At 42.9% G+C, this 22,617-nt stretch overlaps 1 protein-coding gene across 1 annotated transcript in view; it reads right to left on the bottom strand.

The window, feature by feature from the left end:
- The window catches only part of LOC148040233 (U6 snRNA phosphodiesterase-like protein), a 93,067-nt gene that overhangs the window by 61,759 nt on the left and 8,691 nt on the right, over window positions 1-22,617 (bottom strand). The window lies entirely within an intron of this gene.

The raw sequence follows: 22,617 nt of genomic DNA, 5'->3' as shown, positions 1-22,617 counted from the left end.
ACCATAATGATGATATGCTGCAAATATGGTGGATCCAAGTCCACCACTCATTGACAAGGTAGTGTGTTAAACACAATTTTCAGTTTGTTGTGTTCTCCTTAGCTGTTGTGTTTTGCCTACCAAGGTTCTATGCCCAAAAGCAATTGAATATTAAACTTAAGATTTTTCATTGCACATTTAACATTTTGGCCTTTTTAACCCTTAGTGGTCGAATTTTGATTAGTTTATTACCTCAGGGATAGAAGGCCAAAGTTTGGGCCAAAACAATTTTTACACCAAAAATTGGTTAAATTTAATAATTACTTATTTCTAAGGTCCCCACCCAAAAAAAAACAAACAAACAAACAAAAAAACCAAAAAAAAAAACTGAAAAATTCAATCATGGCCCTTTGGGACACCTAAAAATTATTTGCAAAAAACAAGTCATGGCACTTTTCCTAAGGTCATGGCAACAATTGTGGTACCTATGGTAGCAATTAACACTATGTAGACAACATCGTGTGCATGCAAGAAAAGCTTGATTCTCTCTCTTTCGAGGCTATATGGCATGTAGGACTGCATCATGTGGAACTAACCTTCCTTCTCGAATAGGGTGGTAAATAACCTAATTAAGCACTTATTTACAGCAATTAACAAATTCACAAAACTGAAATGCACACTTTACCATACAACCTTGGACATTGGACAGCTTGTTGGCCCCAAAATTGGCGCCCCTTTAGTATTTATTTAACTTTTATTGCAAATGGATGGAATAAACTAAGATCCTCTAACCTTCTCTTCTAATCTAAGTGCCTCTTGCTATTAAGACTGACCAGCAAGCCTCCAAACCAATTTGCCCCTTAGTTTGCTTGGGGATTGGCCTTCATCCTACTCCTTGAAAGACAAATCAACCCTAAATCTTATATTGGCTTGCTAGCCTCTTGAATCAAACAAGCAAGTCCAAGTTGGGAACAACTCCTCGATCAAGATTCAAGCTCATGGTTGCATCAATTTTGCAACTGATTAGGGCTCGGATCACACTACGTTGGATGATGTATATTATATTCCCCAGCTTGGGATGAACTTGTTATCCGTTCAGTAGATTTGCCGATTGAATTGACCAATCTTCTTTATAGCAACCACAATCGATTGATTGACTCTCAAACTGATTTAATGATTGCTAGCGGTGAGGCACAATCTAGTGGCCTATATCACATGACACAATTTCTTTCCGAGAGCCAACAATCGAGGGCTCAAAGTTCCACCACTTACACGCTTTAGCCACTACACGAGAGCCTACGAGCACTAAGCGTCTTTGGCATTTTTACTTAGAACATTTCAAATACGACTCTCTTTATGAGTTGTCGCATCGACAAATGGTTGATGGCCTTCCATACTTGAAGTTATCACGAGATATTTGTAAAGCTTGTCAACTTGGGAAGCAAAATCGTTCCCATTCCCTAAGCAATCTACACATACGGCTGAGGTGTGTTTTAGATTGATTCATGCTGATCTTTGTGGACTGACATCCACCACCACCTTGAATGGCGCATTGTATTTCTTTTTTATTATGGATGATCTGCTTAGATACATGTGGGTGTACTTTCTTAGGCATAAGTCTGATGCCTTTAAATATTTTTCTGTGTGGGTGTTGTGGATGCATAACCAAACTCGTCGTTTGGTGGGATGCATGAGTGATAGTAAGCGCCAATTCACCTCCCATGAGTTTTTCGAGTTTCTACAAGAGCATAGCATCTCACGCTAGCTTACCTCTACCTACTCCCCTTCACAGAATGGAGTCATAGAGCATAGGAACTAAACCATCATGAACATGGCATGCTCTATATTATTCACAATAAAGCTCCCTGAGCACCTTTGGGTTGAGGTTGTTAACACTTCAAAAAAACATTCTCAACTAATGCCCGACTCTGGTTGCTCCTTAGAGAGCTCCGTATGAGGCATTTTTTGGCTCTCGACTTCTAGTTTTCCACTTTAAAGTCTTTGGGAATCGTGCCTACATACACACACTTGATGATAAGATAGATAAGCTCACTCTCCAAGCTAATCTCCTAATCTTTGTAGAATACTCCTCCAAAACAAAAGCCTATCATCTGTTTGATCCTCAAACAAACAAGGTGATCGTTAAGAGAGATGTTTTTTATGAGAGAGACATTCTGCAATTTTTCGCACTAGATTCCAACCCTTTTCTCACATTATTCCTAAGGAGATAGTGCCTACTTGCTCTTAACCCACCCGCAAATTCTTCAACTCCCAGGCCTCCTTCATGAGACCCATTACCTTGCTAGTACCAGTAGACCATGTGAGATTCGAGGATCCTTCCACCAAATTTCACTTCGAAGGGCCCTAGAAAATCTACTCAGCTTGCACCTCAAGTATTATTTGCGTCATTGTTTACAACTGATTACATAGTGCATTCTAAGCCAAATAGTTGACAAGAGACTCTTCAACATCCCCAATGGCAAGTAACCACGGAGAAGGAACTAGAGAATATTAACCAAAATGAGACTTAGACCTTGGTGGACCATCCAAGCCACAAGAAAGTCATCAAGACGAAGTGGATTTTTAGGACTAAGCTAAAGGCTTATGAGACTTTAGACAAGTACAAGGCTCGCCTTATGATACAAGGGTTTCAACAGAAACTGAATTTTGACAAAAGAAAGGCATTGACTATGAAGAGATCTTTGCTTCTACTGTATAGTTGACATCATTTTATTTGTTGGTTGCACTCACTGCTCACTATGGTTGGCCAATCTATAAAATGGAAGTCAAGAGTGCCGTTTTGAACAGTTATTTGGAGGACTCTATGTGGAGCAGCAACCCAAATTTTCTTCTATCCACCAAAAAGGTAAGGTCTTTCGCTTGTGGAAAGCTCTTTACAAGCCGATTCAAGCACCATGGTCTTGGTTCGAGAGGATAGATGAGTTTCTTAGAACTCTTAGGTTACCAATCTACGCCTTGTGACTCGAACTTATATATATGCATCACTTTTAAGGGGGTCAATTATATCCTACTATATTTTGATGATTTACTTATCAATGGCTTAGAGTCTACTGCCATGGTAGAAAGTAAGGCTCAAATCTGTGCTACTTTTGAGATGACAAACCTTGATTTGTTGTCTTACTTTTTGGAGATGAAGTTAGTTCAGTTTGGGAAAGTATTTTTGTGTCACCGCAAAAGTACACTCTTCAATTAATGGACTAGTATTGCACAGATCAGACACCGCTTATGGCCATGCCTCTTGACCTCATTATCCATCTATCTAAGGATGCCCTAGGTCAACCCTTCGACACGCGCACCTATGGATTTGTAGTAGAAAAACTACTTTGATTGATTCACACTGGGCCAAATTTAGCTTATTCAATTAGTTTGCTTTTAGTATTTCACTGCACCTAGAATACCACATCGAATCACATATCTATATGTTTTGAGATATTTGTGATGTACCTATTCTTATGGCCTAACTTATGGTTCAAGTTTATGTTTACAAGGATACATTGACTCTAACTAGATAGGAGATCCCGACACACGACGTTCCCTGCTTGGACAAGTGAACAATTCCCCTACGAAGACATTGTCCAAGTGGCACCGCTACATAGCATTTTACATAAGCATAATCACACTTGCATCGGCTCTTGCATAACTCCAGTACATTAGCATTCTGTTCCTGTAAACATGCATCTATACGCATTTATCCCTTTTCAATCTTTTGGAGTGGTTAACTCTAGATCCACCATAATCGTGGCAATGCACATGGCAATCTCCAAGGCACTCTCTCTTACTTACGTAGGTTTGCTAGCTTGCTTTCCGTGCATCTCTTTTGCCTTTCCACATACTCATCATATTTGCTTCACACACATTTTGCCTATTCCTTCATCATCGACACCCAATAGTGGTAGGGATAGCTTGCTTATTTTATGAAGATCTTGGGTTTAACCATTAGTCTCCCGTCCATTACTTAATCAATCACAATCCATCTTTTACACAACCACTTTTTTCTTTTAAAAGTTCACTATGATTCCATCTACCTTTGCAAGACTTGATAGGCCACTCGGCAACCGACGTGCACCCTTTATCCAATGCCTTGGCCTCTCTAGGGGTGACCACTCGACGCCCTTGGTAAGATAACCATCGCCTATGTAGTCTTGGTAAGCTACTAGGCAACCAACGTCCACCCTTTGTCTGATGCTTTGGCTACTTTGATATGAGACACCTTGAGGTAAAACCAGAAACAAAACAAAAACACACACAACTTTGGGTTGGTCTTCCTTTCGAGCCTGTGTGGGGGTATTAAGCTAACATAAGCATTATAATTAGCCTTGTAAACAACCCCAAAAAATCTTAATTGATGAAAACCCTGAAATGAGGCGGAATTTGAGAGAGTTTAAAAGAGGCAACATATGAGGTTCCAAAACTTTCTTTAAATAGATAGACCATCCTCCGTTTAGCCCGATCTCAATTTTGCAAATTTCAAGCCCCCTAGCTTAGCTACCCACACCCCTTTCACAAAGGATATGTCAACTAAAGCTGCCCAACATTGTCTACATCCATCCGGAACCTATTTCCAACCTTCATTGCGCAGTCCACACCACTCACCGTTGTTGTCTAGCCCTGATGACTTCTACTAATCACTTGCCTGCTGCCACCGGCTGCCACGTGCAACAACTGCATTTACACTTGCTGGCTGCCATCCTACCCTAGTCAACTGCAGACTTTCTGTGTTTTCCTTTGTTTGCTGCTGTACATGATGCCATGTCATCGCCTGCAGCTGTGGTGACTATTTTCTCTCTCCTCTGCCCATCCGACACTTATCTGCGGCGCATCATCTACTGCATTTGCTGATGTTTGACATCTTGGAGGCTGCCTTGTTGCCATTCAGAATCCGTTAGGAGCACGACACACTCTCCACCTCATTACCTCTACCTCGATCCTCAAGACACGAGTTCAAGGTACAATTTTCATTCCTTGAAAGGTTTGTTTGCTACATAAGCATCATATTATATTTATTCATTCATTCATGTGTTCATTGTGTTCATTGTATCTAAGTTACCCTAACCCTAACTGTGTTCTATTGAATTTATGCTTTGTTGTACACTTGCATTTATATTTCTGCATTAGGGTATTTCTTCACATTTATATTCTATGTTCAACCATTTCTTTACATGGTATCAAAGCTACGAACTCTGTGAAGAAACCTAGACTTCTGAATGGAAAGCTCGATATCAAAAACAAGATCTCAAAGGGAATATGACTTCAAACAACTTCAAACCTGTCTCTATAGGAGAAGCAATAGGTTTGCAATCCTCAAGACCAAATCTCTGCAATCTTGTGCTCGTGCTAATCTTCTCCCTAGGGAGGATTTAGCTCCTTGTAATGACTTGTTCAAGGAAAATGGAAATGGACAAGTACATGCTCCTCTGGTGGAGGACATTTATGATGGGCCAAAAGGATTCTTTGAGGTTCTCTTTCGCACCCTGCAAGCTTGGGCTAAGATCATGCAAAGTATTCCTTTATTTTTGGATGGACAATTAGCTTATGTTGTTCCATGGTGGCTCTTGGAGAATTTCATGATGTACTTAGATAGTCATGCCCCGCTTGGCCTCTTGCAACCGAAATCATGCTTGTTTATTATGGGATACCAGTAGAGTCCGCCCAACTGAAATACATTTTCAATCCCCTGGGTTGCATTCTTTGTTTTGTGAGCTCGTAAATCTAACATGTCAAAAGCGAAATTCAACTCAACCTTAAAATCAGTAATATGTATCTCATTAGGACTAGTGAGCAACATGTCATCGCCATAAACCACAATGATCAGAGATACATCACCCTCATGTCTAACATAAAAGGTACTCTTAGTCAAACTATTCTGAAAACCACGTGCAATCAAGTATGCATGTAATTTCTCATACCAAGCCCAAGATGCTTGCTTCAGACCATACAATGCCTTTTTCAATCCATATACTTTGTTTTCTGCCCTTTCTACAAAAGACCACAAGGCTGAAAAACGTCTTCTTCCTTATATAAATCACCATTTAGAAATGCAATTTTAATATCCAACTAATGTACATCGCAGACGTTATGAGGTACTAATGCACAAATGCTATGAATGGTTGTCATACAACAAGTGAAAGCAAAGGTCCCATCAAAATGAAAACCTTTGCTACAAGTCTACCTTTGTAGTGATCAACACTACCATTTAACTTGCGCTTTAACTTGTAAACCCACTTGATACCAATGGCCTTCTTGCTAGGAGGCAAATCACAAAAGAACCAAATATCATTTTTGGCGATAGCATCATACTTTGATTGCATAGCAGCCATCCAATTTTCTGAATTTGGTGCCTCTTCAAAAGGCATGGTCTTATCCTCATCACACAAACAAGAAGAAACCAATGCATAACAATATGTTGTATAAGAGGTACTACGAGGGTCCGAACAAGTATAACTAGCCAATAGTGCATCTAACTTATTGTCACACAATATTTGCACCAACCATTTTGGCATAGTCCTAGACTACTCGATCTCTACTCTCTCATCAAGAAGTGTATCATTCACATCCACATCAAATAGGATGATATGTGTCATCATGAGAAACCTATGTAGACTGGTAGCATTAGCATGATGCCTAGGACACAAATCATGAAAATGCTCTGTATGGTGCTGGTTATAATGCAAATACAGCCAATGCACCCTTTTTGCAACCATCAATTATAATAACTTCACTCCAAAAGAGCCAACAAAGGACTATGCTAAGGGTGATAAAGAGGTCAAGCCTAAGGCCTTTAGTGATCATAAGATAGATTGAAAGCTTGACTTTCATTCAACAATTTGATGCAGTTTGCTCAACAAGCAACTTCACCGAATCCTCTAAGATTCAAAAGGCAACTACTTTTTGAAGGAAAATGCATTGCCATGGTGGTCTACACTTCCAATGCAAGGTAGAGTGCCATCAACATGGGTACAATTTAAACAAATGCTTGCTTCTAATTGGTTGATAAGCACCTTTGAAATGGATATTATCACCCCTTGGAATAAATCAATGCACCACAATGCAAAATTTGAAGCAATATAATAAGGAGTTTTGGGATGCATTGATGCCCATTACTTCTTATCATGCTATCTCCCTTCATGAGCATATTGAGTATTATTGTGGGTTGCCTATGAGGAGCCATCAGAGAAGTTATCAAAGGCTGAAGCATATCTGAAAATAGGGCTGAGAAGAGGCAAAAATAGCAAGGAAACACTTCAAAATCACTTGCACAACACAAGGAGTTAATGGCTGCAATAAAAATGCTTTGTACGTGAATGAAAAGGGCACATGGTAAGGGACTATCCCAATAGGCAGCAAGTTGAAGATAAGGAAGATTAGAGGTAAAGTTTCCGAGAGGTACTTGGTGAATTTTCAAAATTATTTGCCAATGGATACCAAATGGATGGAAGAGGGTGACTTGGTAGGCCACTCTCAATTGTTGTAGCTTTACCTAGAAGCCTTTCAGTTGGAGCCGGCATTAGATTGGGATCAATCAGGATTGCCTGATGCTCAAGAGGAAGGTAACACTTCCACTCGTCTAGTGGAGGACAACTCTAGAATATAGTGGATCTCAAGTGTATTCAGCATGCATCCAAGGTACTATTTGCTAATAATATGTTTGCCAAGAGGTCACTATTCATTGTACTAGTCATTGTAGTTGATATACAAATGGATATCATTTTCACTATCACTCTAAAACTATACATTTGTGTCAAATTATGATCATCAAAGATTGATTATCAATTTCTAATTTTCAATGTATGAGCATCAGTTTTCAGTGGTATTCAACTAGTTTTTTTTATAGGCACTCCTATGTTTCATGGATACCATTGATAGTTTAGCCATCGTTCATACTTAGTCTATGCTTTACTCACTTTTGGTTAGAGTTTATGGATACATCCCAAGTATTTTAAACAGCAGTTAGAGTTCCTTTTGGCTATGTGAGTTGGAAATTTCAACATGAGTTGGGCAATAGCATCGTAGGACAACAATGGACAACAATGGCCAATGTTCTTTGACTATGATGCCTACGCTTTTTCCAATTCAGTATCTATTTGCTTTTGTCACATTGCAATGCAACCATGGATGATTGCAAGATTTCAAGGGGGAGGTATATCACATGGACATGTATTTTTAATGCTTGGCTTTGGCCTTATTAAGTTGTGCACATGTGAAGTACAAAGTCCATTAAACAACTATGAATACCTTGGTGACCCAAGTAATCAATGGGTGACATCAACAAAAGTTGTACAAAGTTATGCAAAACAGGTACTTATGGATGCATAGTGTCAATTTGGGTCTAGGCTATATTTGGGCCATTAAATGTCCAATGATAACATTGGGACTATGCATTAATTATTTGATTAATGTTAGTTCTAGTCCAATCAATGTATGGGATAATTGAATGTCTAATGGGGGTTAGCACAATTAAAGTGAATGGCCACTAGCTACCAAGCGGCAAAACAGGTTGCCACTTGTCAAAACTTCCTATGCAAACTAGAGGAGGGCTGCTTGGCTGAAGGTGATTTCAGCATTTGGAGGCTGAAGGAAGGAGCAACAACCGTCAGAAGAGTTATGAGATAGGCGAAAGCTGATAGCATAGCACGACAGGATAGGGGCAGCAAGTTTCCTTCTCCACCTCAATGAGAGGCAACAATAGAAGAGGAGGGCTTGCCACTCACACCATGGTTTCAGCACCCTTTTGAAGCTGTTGACACAATTAGATTTGCCATCAGAGCTACTAATCAAAAGATATTCCTTTTAGCTGATTTTTTCTTTTGTCTACCAATCAACCCTCAACAATTCTCAACAAATTCCAACTTGGAGTGGAGAGCAATTGCAAAAATTGCTGCTGAAACCCTATTTTATACTAGAAATTAGAGTTTCGACAATGATCTCAAAATCTATGCCCAATTACTGAAGACCTAAAACTTGGAGTATCAGCTCAATGCAAGATATTTGCAGTTGATCCAAGGGGTAGCCCATTCTCAAATTGTGGTGGCCAACATGCAAGAGCTTATGACCCAATCTGTGTTGGCATTGTTGTACTATCAAGGGGCAAATATGCCCAAGTAGTGCTAGTCATTTTGAAGAGGGATCAACCTATATCTCTTTGTACTTCAAATTAGAGCAGTAGAGTTCAAGAAATACCACAATGGGCACTAGTTGTTGGGGCCACGATTGTCCAAGATTAAGTGGTAAAGCGTATATTTTCAAACTTGTGTAATTAATGCTTGTTTTAATTTGAGTTAAATTGAGTTTATACCACCCTTGCCAACAAGGAAGGCTAGTTTCAACTTATTTTGTAGATGGTACAACTTATAACCTTCGCTTTCATTACTATACCCAACAAAAATACATTTTATAGCCTTGTCTCCCAACTTCTTGTGTTGTTGCATTGGTACCAAAGCATAAGCAAAGCAATGAAAAACATACAAGTGAGCCACAAATGGCTTTTTGCTATCCCAAGTCTCATATGAAATGATAGATTGCAAAGCCTTAGTGGGACACATGCTAGGTACATACGATACACATAAAACAACGTATAATGGACTACACATCCTTAGTGGGATACTTGTTATAAGTACATATGCTACACATAAAACTATTTCAAGTCAGAAACTATGTGGCAAAGCTTGACTCTTGATCATGTATCATGCCATCTCCATGAATGATCTATTTTTTCTCCGAATTACACAATTTTGCGTCTTCATATACAACCTGTTGAGCTAACAAATGCATTATATACTAATTAGCTCTTAAAACATCCCCAAAACATGTAAATTACCCAAAGTTTCATTAAATGGACATAGTCCTAGAGAGTATCTGTGTCCTATAAGCCAAATCCTAATTTAAGAGAATCCACTCATCTATAAATAGACAAGTTGTCCACCATTTAATTTCATCCCTTGTCTTGCAGGTTTCAATCATTAGCTCTTCCTCCAATGGCTATCCAACCCATCGCAACTGCTGCCACATCCTCACTAGCCCCTGGCACCCTATCCACAGTTGTCACCCAGCCTCTTCCCGAGCTTCATACACCTTGCATTTACTGGATGCAAGCTCGATGTATACCAAATCTTCCTCCTATAGCTATCACCCAACCTCCCACTACTGTCGATGATCAACAACCATCATCTTCAAGATGTTACATTGTTGTGTCACACATTCAAGCCCTAGAGACTACTGTGTTTTGGTCTCCGACCTATTTTACTACCACTTTCTGCATTACGTCAACTCCGACTGGTGGTTATAGCACTCAAGATCGGTCACTCACGAGGATGTGAAATTTTGAGATGCTTTAATCTTGCCGATAACATTTGATTAAGTTATAAATCAAATGTGCAAGGTTGTTTAGTAGATGTAATGCACATCTTTCTTATTTCATAGTAATAGGCCAAGGACCTCGAGGATTCAATGGGTGTCAAAGGTAAAATGGTTGGATAATGCTGAAAAATGGGTTTGAAGGCTACCGCTTAGCAAAAAAGCCTATGAAAACTCAAAAAAAGTTTTTGGGAGCTAGGTCTCAGCCATTCCATAAGTTTACACCCGACGAGGAAGAGAGAGAGAGCTATTGATCCGTTTTTTCATTGAAGAACAGCAACTTGCTGCAAAAGATAGCCATCTAGGGATCTCAAAAAGTAAAGGACAGCAAGGAGACACCTTCCAGGAGCTAGCAACAGCATTGCTGATCAACTAACAACATTTGGAGATGTATGGCAGTAGGTGATTGCATTAAATGCAGGCTAGAGCAAGCAACATGCTGATTTTAGGGTTTTCTCGTGAAGAAAATCAGATCTCTTATCTTGGCTTTCTTCTACCTTCTCCAGTAATTTCTCAAAAGATCTCAGCAAATATTGGCCAAATTTGGTAAACACTAAGAAGATTCCTATTGTAAACCCTAAATTTCTACAAAAATTAGGGTTTGACAACCACCTTGGGACCTGTGCCAATAGGAATAGGCATCGTACACTGAAATTAGCACCTAAAATTCGTGGAATTGATAGGGATTTCAAATGCCAACTCATCCGTTGTAAATTGGGGTAGCATTTGGCCATTTGGTGGTTCCATTTGTGCAAGCCCTAGGTGAAAATCAAGGGGCAATTGGCCCAAATTGCTTGCTCATTATATGTACAACAAGGGGCTTTTGGATCAACAAAGAAGATTGTGGAATTTCAACTTGTGCACTGTCCATTAAAAATCAAAGTTAAAGAAATACCAAAAGGAACACCAAATTTGACGCCAACCGGGTGTCTATTGTCCAAGATTGTTAAGATAATGTGTGCATTTCAAATTATGCTCAGTTATTAATTGTTGAAATTAAGTGCTTGATCAAGTTTCACCACCCTATCCGAAGAGAAAGGCTGGATTTAGGATCCGTCTCCAATGGACATCACACTTTGACTACTCCCTCAGCCCGCTCCCACAAGACCCATCAGCTATTGGACAGCTCTGCCCTTGAGCATCTTATACATTCTTTCCTTCATTTACAGCATTCATTCATTCACTTCGTAGTTATCTTTCTTCTCTGTCTGTGTTTGTGTTTGCGTTTTGCGTTTTTGCATTTTGCGTTTTTGCATTTTGCGTTTGTGCTTGAGTTCTCTGTGTTTCAATCATGATCATACACTCACTATTTTGTTTTGCAAAACCTAGCATATCTCCACATGGTATCAAAGTCGATGCTCTTCTAAAGTATTACTTGAGATCACAAATGAGAAGCAATGTATTAATGGGTATGAAGATAATGGTAATGAACTTTGTGCGGGCATGAAACACTCGATTCCATGCAATGACCAAAACACTCTAGCTAATAGTATAGATAAGTGTCAGATTGTTTGGTAAACATGAAGTTCTACAAGTAACTTGCGGAGCCAAACACACTCCACTGTGGCTGTGAACGTTGCTTTGTACTCAACTTCACAATAGAAAGTAGCAATTGTAGTTTGTTTATTGCTGAACCAAGAAACAAGAGATGTACCCAAGAAGCAATTGCGACTATGAGAGACAGAAGAATCTAAACATCAAGCCCAATCACTATCAAAATATACATGCAAAAGAGTGAAGAATCAACCTTGTAGAAGAGGCCAAGATCCCGAGTGACTTTAAAAGACCAAAAGACACGCTTCATTACCCGCCAATGAAGCACTAAAGGGTTGTGTATAAAGCTGCTCAACAAACTGAAAGCACTAAAGAAGCTGTACAATATACTTGGACTATGTCATGATGATACCCCCCTCAATGGTGGCAAATTAGATACCCAAGGAATAGTGAAGCAAACCAAGATCTATCATGCCATGTCATCATTGCAGCCTACGCTTACTGTTTTGCTACAATCACCTAGCTGAGATGTAAGCATCTGCAACTACATCTTTTGTTTTGCTATTGTCCACATCATTCTAACACTTTTCTCAACTATTGCCCATTGTTCAAGCTATTGCCATACACTATTGGATGCTATCCATTGCATTTTGGGATCTGTGCAAAGTAGGGCACACTCTCCAACTCATATCCTCTACCTTAGTCCTTCAATGACACAAGAGTTCAAGTTTTGACATTCACCTCGCATAGTGTATTTGCTACATTGAGCATTGTATCTATTTATTCATTAGCATTCATTCATCTTCAATGTTCATTGTCTCTAAGATACCCTAACCCTACTGAATTCTCTTATCTATCTCTGCTTTGTCATACAAACGTGTATGTATTCTGTGTTCGAGTACTTCTTTACATACTTCACTTCCTAGAAAGTCTCAAATATTGTCTTATGCTCAAGCAACTGGTGAGTTAGATTATTCCCAAGAATTGGATTGGGAATTCCTTTTGGATCTTGCAAATTCATTGTCTTGGGGAGTATGTAGAGCGTAATCAAAACAATCTTCCAAATTTTGATAAGAATGATGTTTTGGATACTTTAGTGGATACAAAGAAGGTGCTGCATTCCTTCTTCTCTTTTTATGAAAAAGGAATCGTCCTCTTTTTCATTGCCAAAATTTCCATGGTGTCTTCTATAATGTCACGGTTGCTAGCTATTTTACAAGTAGACTATGTTGAGGAGATCTTTGTGGGTCCCGAGGTCATGCTCAAATCCCCTTATCACCATGATGTACTTTTGGGCAAGTTGTGACCGTTTTATGACTGCAAGTTAGTCCATGTTGTGCCCTAGAGGCAAATGGCCAACTTTGCAAAATTGCTCGAGCAAGAATGCCCAATTTGGGTGGACGTTGAGGGCTGCCTAGTTGTGTACTGGTCTCTTTTGACTAATGCCATGGCTGAGATTAGCAAGGTGTTGGTTCCTCACAATATCCATGCTATTATTAGAAATAGAATGTGCATACTTTGAGATACTTCTCAAAAGCTTCCTAATTGATTGTTTTCATTCTCAAGGCATGCATCCTTTGTGATTTCGTTTGAAATGGGGAACTTTGCAAGTCATTCTTTCTCTTGTGGCCAACTGTTGAGCTAAAAATGCATTTCAAATTGCTTAGGTCTGCCCCGAAACATGTGAATTACCAATAGTTTCATTAGACAGTGCGCAACCCTAGAGAGTTCCTCTGTCCCATAAACAAAACCCTAATTTGGGAGGATCCTTCTGCATCTACAAATAGACACATTGCCCACCATCCAGCCCATCCTTGTTTTGCAAGTTACATCAGTCCTCACCCTCTCTGCTGCTGTTAGCACCCTATTTCCAGCCTGCATACATCACCATCTACTATACAGTCATCATCAACTACAACCCCTCCACCGAACACCTATACACTGCTGTTGGCTACAGTTCCAACTATTGGCGATTGCATTTACTGCCCCAAAACATCACCATCTATTGTCTAACCATCATCAACTCAAGACCCTCCACTTGGTACCTGTCCTATGCTGTTGGTTACAATTTCCAGCTATTGGCAACAGCCTTTACTGCCCCAGAACTGCTGCATTTGCTGTTCTAGATGGCAGTCTTGCTGATCAGCATCATCTTCTACTTCGGCCAGCTTGTGTTTACAACAATGCACGCCCCTTCTCAGCTGGCACCCTGCTGTTTACAGCATTGATGATCAGTTTCCAACTTGTTTGGGTGGGACACTGCTGCATTTACTAAACTTCAACCTCCAGACTGCTGCATTTTGGTGATCAGCCTGCTGTTCATTTATCGCTCTTTCAGCTTGGACTCATGGTTACCACACTCAAGATGCGTCTTTCGGTGGACATCACACTCCAACTACATCCATTGTTCTGCCTTTGAGCATCTATCACCCCTATGGTCCGACCGAGGGCCACCATGGGGGAATGGAGCTCGCCGTCCAGACCGGCGGCAAAGCGCACCTGCATGCCTCGTAGCTCCTCCTCGTCATCAACAACCTCCACACCGAACAGATGCCTCTTTGGGCAGTCACAGGTTTCCCTATGAGCTTACACCTTGCATCTTGGAATGTGAATAGCCTCCACTACAGTGGGGCACGTGGTTCCAGGATATTGATTGTTCGACAAGAGTTGTAGCTTGCCCTGGCCGGACGGATCGACATCTTACTTCTACAGGAGCACAAGCTCACCCTCGCCCAGGCCCAACAAGTAGGGAAGGTTCTCCCAAGCAACTCGCACACTTACTCGAAGCACGCCATAGGTGCCCACGGTAGGAGTGGAGGCGTGTGCACCTCTATTGGTCCGAGTCTTACCGCTTGTGTTCGAGACCACGGGACGACAGTGGCAGGGAGGGTGCTATGGATCAGATTGGAAATTGGGGACTCGTGCCTTGGAGTCCTTAATATTTATGCCCCTACGGAGGTTAGGGCACGCAGCAGATTCTAGGTGGAGATCACGCAAGGACTTCCAGAGGTGGACTCCTGGATTGTTGGAGGAGACTTCAATAACCTGGAGGCTTTGAAGGACCAGCAGGGCAGAGGGAAAAACTACCAAGGCATGGCCGGGGAGGAGTAGGAGGCATGGGAGGTGTTTCTACTGGCAGTAGGAGCACGCGATGCTTGGAGAGACCCTGCCTTCCACAGGAGGGAGAGGTTGTTGGACTTCTCCTGGGGATACAAATGGCTACACTAGATCCCCCAACATCTGCCCTAGATTCACGTTCTTGTCGGATTCCTGACTCGATCCATAGGAGGGAGGAGGTAACGAGACAAATAGAGCAGATTTGGACCAGAGAGTGGGGCAGGAAGGCCCAGATCGCAGAGGAGGTTGCAAAGGCCCTAGCTGGGTCAAGCAGAATTTGCCAAGAGGCAGCCATATAGGTCAGGCAGCAAAGCTGGGAGGAGGAGAGAGCACTCTGGCGAGACCTTGCAACCACGCAGAGATTGTTACAGATGGCACCAAGGGATCCCACTCTCCATGCACAGGAGGTGCGTGCGTAAGCAGCCATTGCTAGCCTAGAGGATAGGCGCTCTGAGTTCTCTTTCCGCACCTCAGTAGCTTTCTGGGCGCGGAAGGGAGACACGATATGCAGGGAGTTTTTTCAGGTACACCAGTCTCACACCTCAAGAGAGCAGACACGTAGCCTCCGAGATCAATATGGAAGGATCCGTTCTAGCCCAGACAAGGTGATGGAGATTGCCACCGACTACTATCATCGCCTCTTCCAGCAGGAGACAGCCTCAGCTAGAGGACAACGATGTAGACAGCAGGTCTGGGATAATATCCCGTCCCTTGTCACAGAGAAGATGGGACGCTTCCTTCTAGCCCCCTTCACAAAGAAGGAACTAGAGGAGGCTTTTCATACACAGGACAAGCAGAAATGCCCGGCAGAGAATGGCCTCCCTAAGGCTTTCTTCACTACCTTCTGGAAAGTGGTGAAGGACCCCCTACTGTTGGCCTTTCAGGATATTTTCACTTCAAGACAGATGCCAGGGAGTCTATCGGCGAGCCTTATCAATCTTCTCCCCAAAGGGGGAGACCGGTTGGAGCTTTCCCAGTGGAGACCGATCACCTTACTGTCAGTGGCCTATAAGGCACTGGCAAAGATGATTGGTAGGCGATTACGCCCCTTGCTTCCAGACATCATCCATGACACACAAATAGGCTTTGTCCAGGATAGGAGCATCCAAGACAATGTATTCACCTTCTTTGAGGCGACAGAGTGGGCCCAGTACAGTGGGCAAAGACTGGTCGTACTACTCTTGGATTTTGAGAAAGCCTATGACAGGGTGGACTGGGATTTCCTAGAGGGCACCATGGTGAGGTTGGGTTTCCCCCAAGCTTGGATTTCCGAGGTCTCCGCACTTTACAGATCGGCCACCAGCAGGGTTCTCATAGGAGGGAGGCGAGGGGAGAAGTTTCGGCTGGAGAGATCGGTCCGACAGGGCTGCTCCCTGGCCTTGTACATGTTCCTTCTCTTTGCAGAGGCAATGTCTCACTTCCTCAGGTCACGTGTGAGCGGTTTACGTGGCCTTCGACTTCGAGTAAGAGAGGAGACCAAGTTGTTAGACTCAGAGTATGCAAATGATACAGCGCTTTACATAGAGGATGACGAGTTGATGCTGGAAAGAGTGAGGTTGGCTCTTGAGGTGTTCTGTTTTGCAGCGGGAGCGAAAATCAATTGGCGAAAGTCGGTTGGTTTCCTCACAGACTCTAGCATGGAGTGGGGCGTCCACCTGGGATTTAGATGGGTGAGCAGAGGACAGACCGTCCAGTACCTAGGGTTCCAGGTGGGACTCGACATCACTCCTGCCCAACAGTTTCTTCCAGTCCTCGATTCTATTCGGAGGAAGCTGACCTACTGGAGCACGGCTCGCCTCTCACTAGCCGACCGAGCCCTGGTAGTTAACCAGGTCCTCCTAGCGACGGCCTGGTACATCGCCTCGTGTTAGTGCTTCTCCTCCTCTTGCGTAATGCAGCTTTGCCGCCTAGTGCGGAATTTCCTTTGATCCAGATCAGACAGCTCCAGGGATTCCAGGGCCAAGGTGGCATGGGCAACCATTATACGACATCGGTCAGAGGGAGGGCTTGGGATCATAGACCCAAAGTATCAAAGTATGGCCCTCTTGGGCAAGCTAGTTGTCCACGGCCTCACACTGGGAGGGAAGAGCTAGAAGGTCCTATTGCAGGAGGGTCTTCAAGACTGTAGACCGAGGCTTGGCAGTGAGTGGAGGCCGTCCCTGAGATGGATCTTCACATCAGCCCAGATCACCCCCCCCAGATCACCCTTCCTACGCAGCTTGCTCCGTGTGTGGCAGGGCCTCCATAAGGCCCTTATCTAGAGCTCCCCAAGCTGTCAGGAGGAGATAGACCGTCAGCAGACCGTCAGCGGGTGATTTGGAACCCCCAGGTCAGGGATCGGGAAGGGGCACAGATTGGCGAGCGCCCCCACATCCAGTGGGCTGGTTGGGAGGCTGGCCCGGCTTGTACCATCAGGACATGGCGGAAGGTATACAGGATGGCAGACGAGGAGATGCTGAAGCAAGCATCAAGCTGCCAGCGAGGAGTGGAGCTAAGAAGAAGAGAGATAGACGCAGCGATACCTCAGGAGTGGCTTGCTTCCCCGATTCGAGAGCCGATAGAGCCCGAGGAGGTGTGGGCCGCTAGGTTTTCACCAGCAGGCATCCCCCTATAGGTGGCAGGAAGAGTGGGTGGCGCTCCACCTGGGACCTTTTTCACAGTGCAGGAGGGGGGGCGTCTGGCTCTTGACAAAGGGCAGCAAGATGAGGGGATAGTTGTCCTTTCATGGAAGAGGATCCGGGTGGTTGGCCTTCAAGGGAAGACATGGCGGCTGGACCCTTTGGTCTTTTGGCAGGAGTTCAAGGAGTGGCGTCTCTGGATCTGGGAAGGAAGGCCACTTGAGGAGCTGGAGTGAGATTCGAGAGAGTGGCTTTGGCCGGCCACTGCGATCGCCAAGAAGCCACCGAGGTTCTTGGAGTACACCACCAGGATTGGCAGACACATACTGATGCAAGAGGACATGGATTGGGCGTCGTCACGTAGCAAGCACTAGGTGGAGCACAACATCACGAAGCCGTTCTGACGGACCTTTTGGCGCCGCCTATGGGACAGCTGGAGACCGAGGAGGGTATCGTATTTTTTATGGCTAGTGGCACATGGAGGCTTGGCGGTGGGAAGCTGACTTACCTAGATGCAGAAGGAAGGAGTTTGTAAGTGCTCCACACAACAGTCGATGGAAACCCCAAAGCACTGCCTTTGGTCGTGTGAGGCGGCACAGCTCGTGTGGAGAGGAGTATGCCGCATCTTGCACCGCATAGCACCCAGCCTTGGATGTATCTCTTGGGGTGCTTTCTATTGGCAGGCGGTCAGCCAGGGCCGTCACCTTCTGTATGAGGCTGAGATGTAGAACACGATATTCATAATCGAGGTAGGGTCGTGTGCAGTGGTGGGTTTAGAGGCTCTACCCATCCGCCAAGTACTGGAGCCCACAGCAGACCACTTTGAGGTATGGGAAATCATAGGGAGTCTTACTGGTTGGTATATCTGGAAGGCGCGGTGTCAAGTGGCTTTCGACGGAAAGAGACTTTCAGTACAGGCGACCCTAGCAGAGCTCTAGACCTCCATCATCCACTCCCTTCGAGGCCGATGGGATCGGGTGCAAGGCGAGTCCAGGGCTCGCAGGAGCTCCAAGGTCATTCCATGCGCACTTGGGGCGGCCAAGACCTGTTCTTCGTGATGCAGGCAGCAACCCCAGATGGCGATACACCCCCCCTCCATGGCTTCTTGCCCCTATTCCCCCCAAACCGCCTTGAGAGGCTTGTATATATAATGTATCTGTGACTTTCACCAGCTCCAACTTGGTCTATTGAGTATGAGCACTTCTTTGTATTCCGATTTTTTTCCGAAGTAATATAATTAGCCACACCTTATTTGGAAAAAAAAAAGGATTGCATTGCACATCTACATCTAGCACACTAGGATTTGGATCATCTGTTTCAATTCTATTTTCTCATCACCTCATGTTAGCTATCCACAAGTGAATGTCACTTTGCACCCTAGTATATCGTTAGCAAGAATTTCATCTTTTAGCACTATGCCTTATACACACCTACAAGTGAGCATATCCATCTACCCTAGGACAACTATAATAGGCATCCCCCTCACTATCCTCGAACATTAACCACCCCATACATTGACCTCTCAAACACACGGATTTCCATCCTCTTATCTATTGTGTCCCCATCCCTCCTCCTTCGGCTACACATGCGGCTACATATCCATGCCTAATCGCCCCATACCCATTTTATAATCCAGTGTGTACGCATCCCGCATGCATGGTGGGCACTCTAGAGTTAATCCCCAAGTGTACTCCACTTACCCATCCTATTCCCCATTTATACTATCACTCATCTTGCCACGGCCAAGAATGCCTTCACAAATAAGACTCGTTTTAACAAGTCGAATTTCACAGTCTGTAAACTAGGATTGTGTAGGCAGGTGGTATGGGGCACCAATTCTAGGGACATGGTCATGACCCAAAGCGCTGCTAGCTCCCAAGCTAGGGGGGGAAGCCCATTTGGCTCTATGGCTAGAAGGTGAGTTTTTTATCCTATTCCTTTATATTCGTGTATATATTTTGTGTCATGTCTTGTGTATAGGTTGGATCCTAGGAGGGCATTACATTGGTATTAGAGCATCAACCTGCTATCTGGCACGGGATACAATAAACCACTTTAGTTCACAGAACGATGATGATTCATGCATGATAGTTACGCTTTTATCTTGTTTAGGGTGGTATGGCTAGCAACAGGGGTGCATACGAGGGGGCACATATTGCAAGTGATGGATGACAAGATAAGTGTCTTGTTTAGTACTAGGGTTTTTGGTGGTACTGGTAATTGGAGTCTAGGGCGCTACCACTCCTCAACTATGGCAAACCATCATTGATAGCTAAACTCTTCTAGCCCATATAGGCATCAATAATTACGCTCTAACATTGACATTTAATTTTAATGTGATCAAAGTTAACATCCATTTCACATTTAGTATTAATTCTTAGATTAACATTTCATGTTGATGATAGTATTTGATGTTATTATAAATATTAATTAGCCTTACATTTGACATCAATCTTCAATCATCTATCGGGGAGAGAGAATGTACACAAAGCAATTGTCAAGAGAGAGACTACTATTGTGTAGAAAGAGTATGCAACAAATCAATTTTGAAGAGAGATTGTGATTGTGGAAAGAGAATGTAGTCATGATAGAGAGAAGCGAGTGTTACAAAAGGTTTTTTTTTTTGGTGGGGGGGGGGGGAGAGGGGGAGCGTGTGCACATGAGAGAGAGAGAGAGTGTGTGTGTGTGTGCGCGCTTCTAGGCAGCTGGTCAATGGAGCTGAGACTATCTAGGGTACATAAAAAGGTGCCAATCCACATGGCTAAGGCAACAGGGGCAGCTCATAGCCCTTGATCGTTTTTCCTAGCACAATTGTATAGAAAGGGCAATGGCAAGATCCAATGGATCTTGCATGGCACATGGACACGAGGTAAAGGCAATCAATGTGTTTAATGCCTGTATAGTGCATGCGGTGCTCACAAATATTTAGGGAAAGGCACCAAACTTTTTGATGGTTGAATCATTCATGTTCAACCCAAAATTTTAGAATTTTTTAAAAGGTCTTCCTTAAACTAATATGAAGCTGCCCTCATAAGCAAGCCCCTCAAGTTGCCCCCTTGCTTTTAGCTCCACCACCCAAAAAAAAAGGTAACTTATCTCTACAACGCTCTCTTCTTCCTACACTTGATGATCATATCCCTTCTATTTTACACTCCTTTGTTCCAATATCTCTCGTATCTCTTCCTCCATCCCTTCGATATTTTTCCCTCTCTCTGCTACTTCCTTCCATCGACATCATGACTTCTCACACTCTCTCCCCCTTTGATACACCTACTCCAACCAAACCTCAACACATGGAGGATGCCCAACCGGCTTCTCCCAAACCAAAATACATGTATGAGCACTATCCCAAAGGTTCTTCCATGAAATTTGATACATATTCATATCTTATGGCAATTCTACAAGCTCAAATACAATACATGCAACAGCAACTAATGGAGCTATACACTCCCCATTTCCCATGTGTGCTCGTGCCCATGAGAATGTTGTCTTTACAATTCCAGCCTGATCCCTTCAAAGGGGAGAAGAAGGAATGTAACAAGACCAACATTGATTTGTGCGTAGCCAAGTGGATGGCTTATTTTGATTTGTATCAGTTTAATAACGCTCAACATATTGAGTTAATACAAATCATGTTACAAGGAAAGGTGTATGCTTGGTGAACGGGACTATGCCCCAAGCCAAAGACATGGGGAGATTTTCAATCCATTTTTCGGAACTAGTTCGTAACCAATGATTGATTGAAAATTTTCACAAATTATTTGAGCTCAACAAAGGAAAAGAAGACCTTGGACGTGTATTAACAAGAGTTTAAAGATTTTCTTCACAAAACAAAGGCTTTGAACGACCCACAGACATTACTCTGTTATGCAATATCTCTTTGGCTTGCCACTAGACTATCAAAATGAGGTGCTCTGCAACCCTTTGCATTCTCTAAAGGACATCTTCATGTATACCAAAAACTTTGATTTCACAGTCAAGCCAAAAAAACCTTCTATCCCAACAACAACTCATCGGTCACCTCCGGAGTTGCACAAGAGAAAAACGGTAAACATAAAGTGACTCATAGTAAGGATCGCTCTAAGGGTAATCGGTTATCCTACCACCAGGGCACTTTCATAATAGAGAGTGTCCTCAAAGTTAGAAATTGGATAGGGGCCCTTATACCTCTCCTTGCCAAGAGGCCACCCACCCTAGTATTGTTCACGCCAATATGCACTTAACTAGAACTTTTCCATAATTAGGCTAGCCATCTAGCCCCAAAACCTTAAGGTGATGGATGACCTCTCATCTATCCAATTATGGAAATCTTCCTCCATTTGGCCTAGGATTCAAACCTAGTCTCAACACATTGCCGCTGCATTGATAGTAAGCTAGTTTTCTCTAGGAAGTATGGATTGCATTTCCAACACCCCCCCTCAAGCCACACCTTGGTTGAGATCCTAGTGCCACCCAAGCTCAACAATCTAAGCTATGATACCAAGTTAGAAATTGGATGGGGGTACTTGTACCTCCCCTTCCTCGGAGGTCACCCACCCTAGTATTATTCACGCTAGTATGCGCTTAATCGAAAATCTTCTATAATTGGGCTAGCCATCTAGTCCCCCAAAAACCTTAAGGTGATGGATGACCTCCAATCTATCCAATTATGGAAATCTTTCTCCATTTGGCCTAGGATTCAAGCCTAGTCTCAACACATCGTTGTTGCACCAATAGTGAGCTAGTTTTCTCTAGCAAGTGTGAATCGCATTTCCAACACTTAGAACAAGAAGGCAAAGTCTACTTCAAAGGCTTCAGTAAATACTATAGAAGCTCCAAGTATTTCTTTTGAGTTTTTAGCAAAAGATTGCTTGATAAATACGAGTAGTTGTAATGGTTGTTCTATAAACAAAACTGTGTTTGGCCCACATGAACTTTTAAAGGTCATTGATCATATTAACAGCCAAGAAGTTACAATTTTGTTCAATAATGGATCTACTATTTTTTTATTTTAATTTTGTAAGTCTTCGTGATTGGTGCAAAAACTTTAGCTCCACAT

Source organism: Lygodium microphyllum, chromosome 2 (genome assembly GCF_053477565.2).
Source record: "Lygodium microphyllum isolate KBCC chromosome 2, Lygodium_microphyllum_v1.1.10, whole genome shotgun sequence".
NCBI lineage: Eukaryota > Viridiplantae > Streptophyta > Polypodiopsida > Schizaeales > Lygodiaceae > Lygodium > Lygodium microphyllum.
Note: the sequence above shows the minus strand (reverse complement) of the source record. Positions and strands in the feature narration are given on the sequence as shown.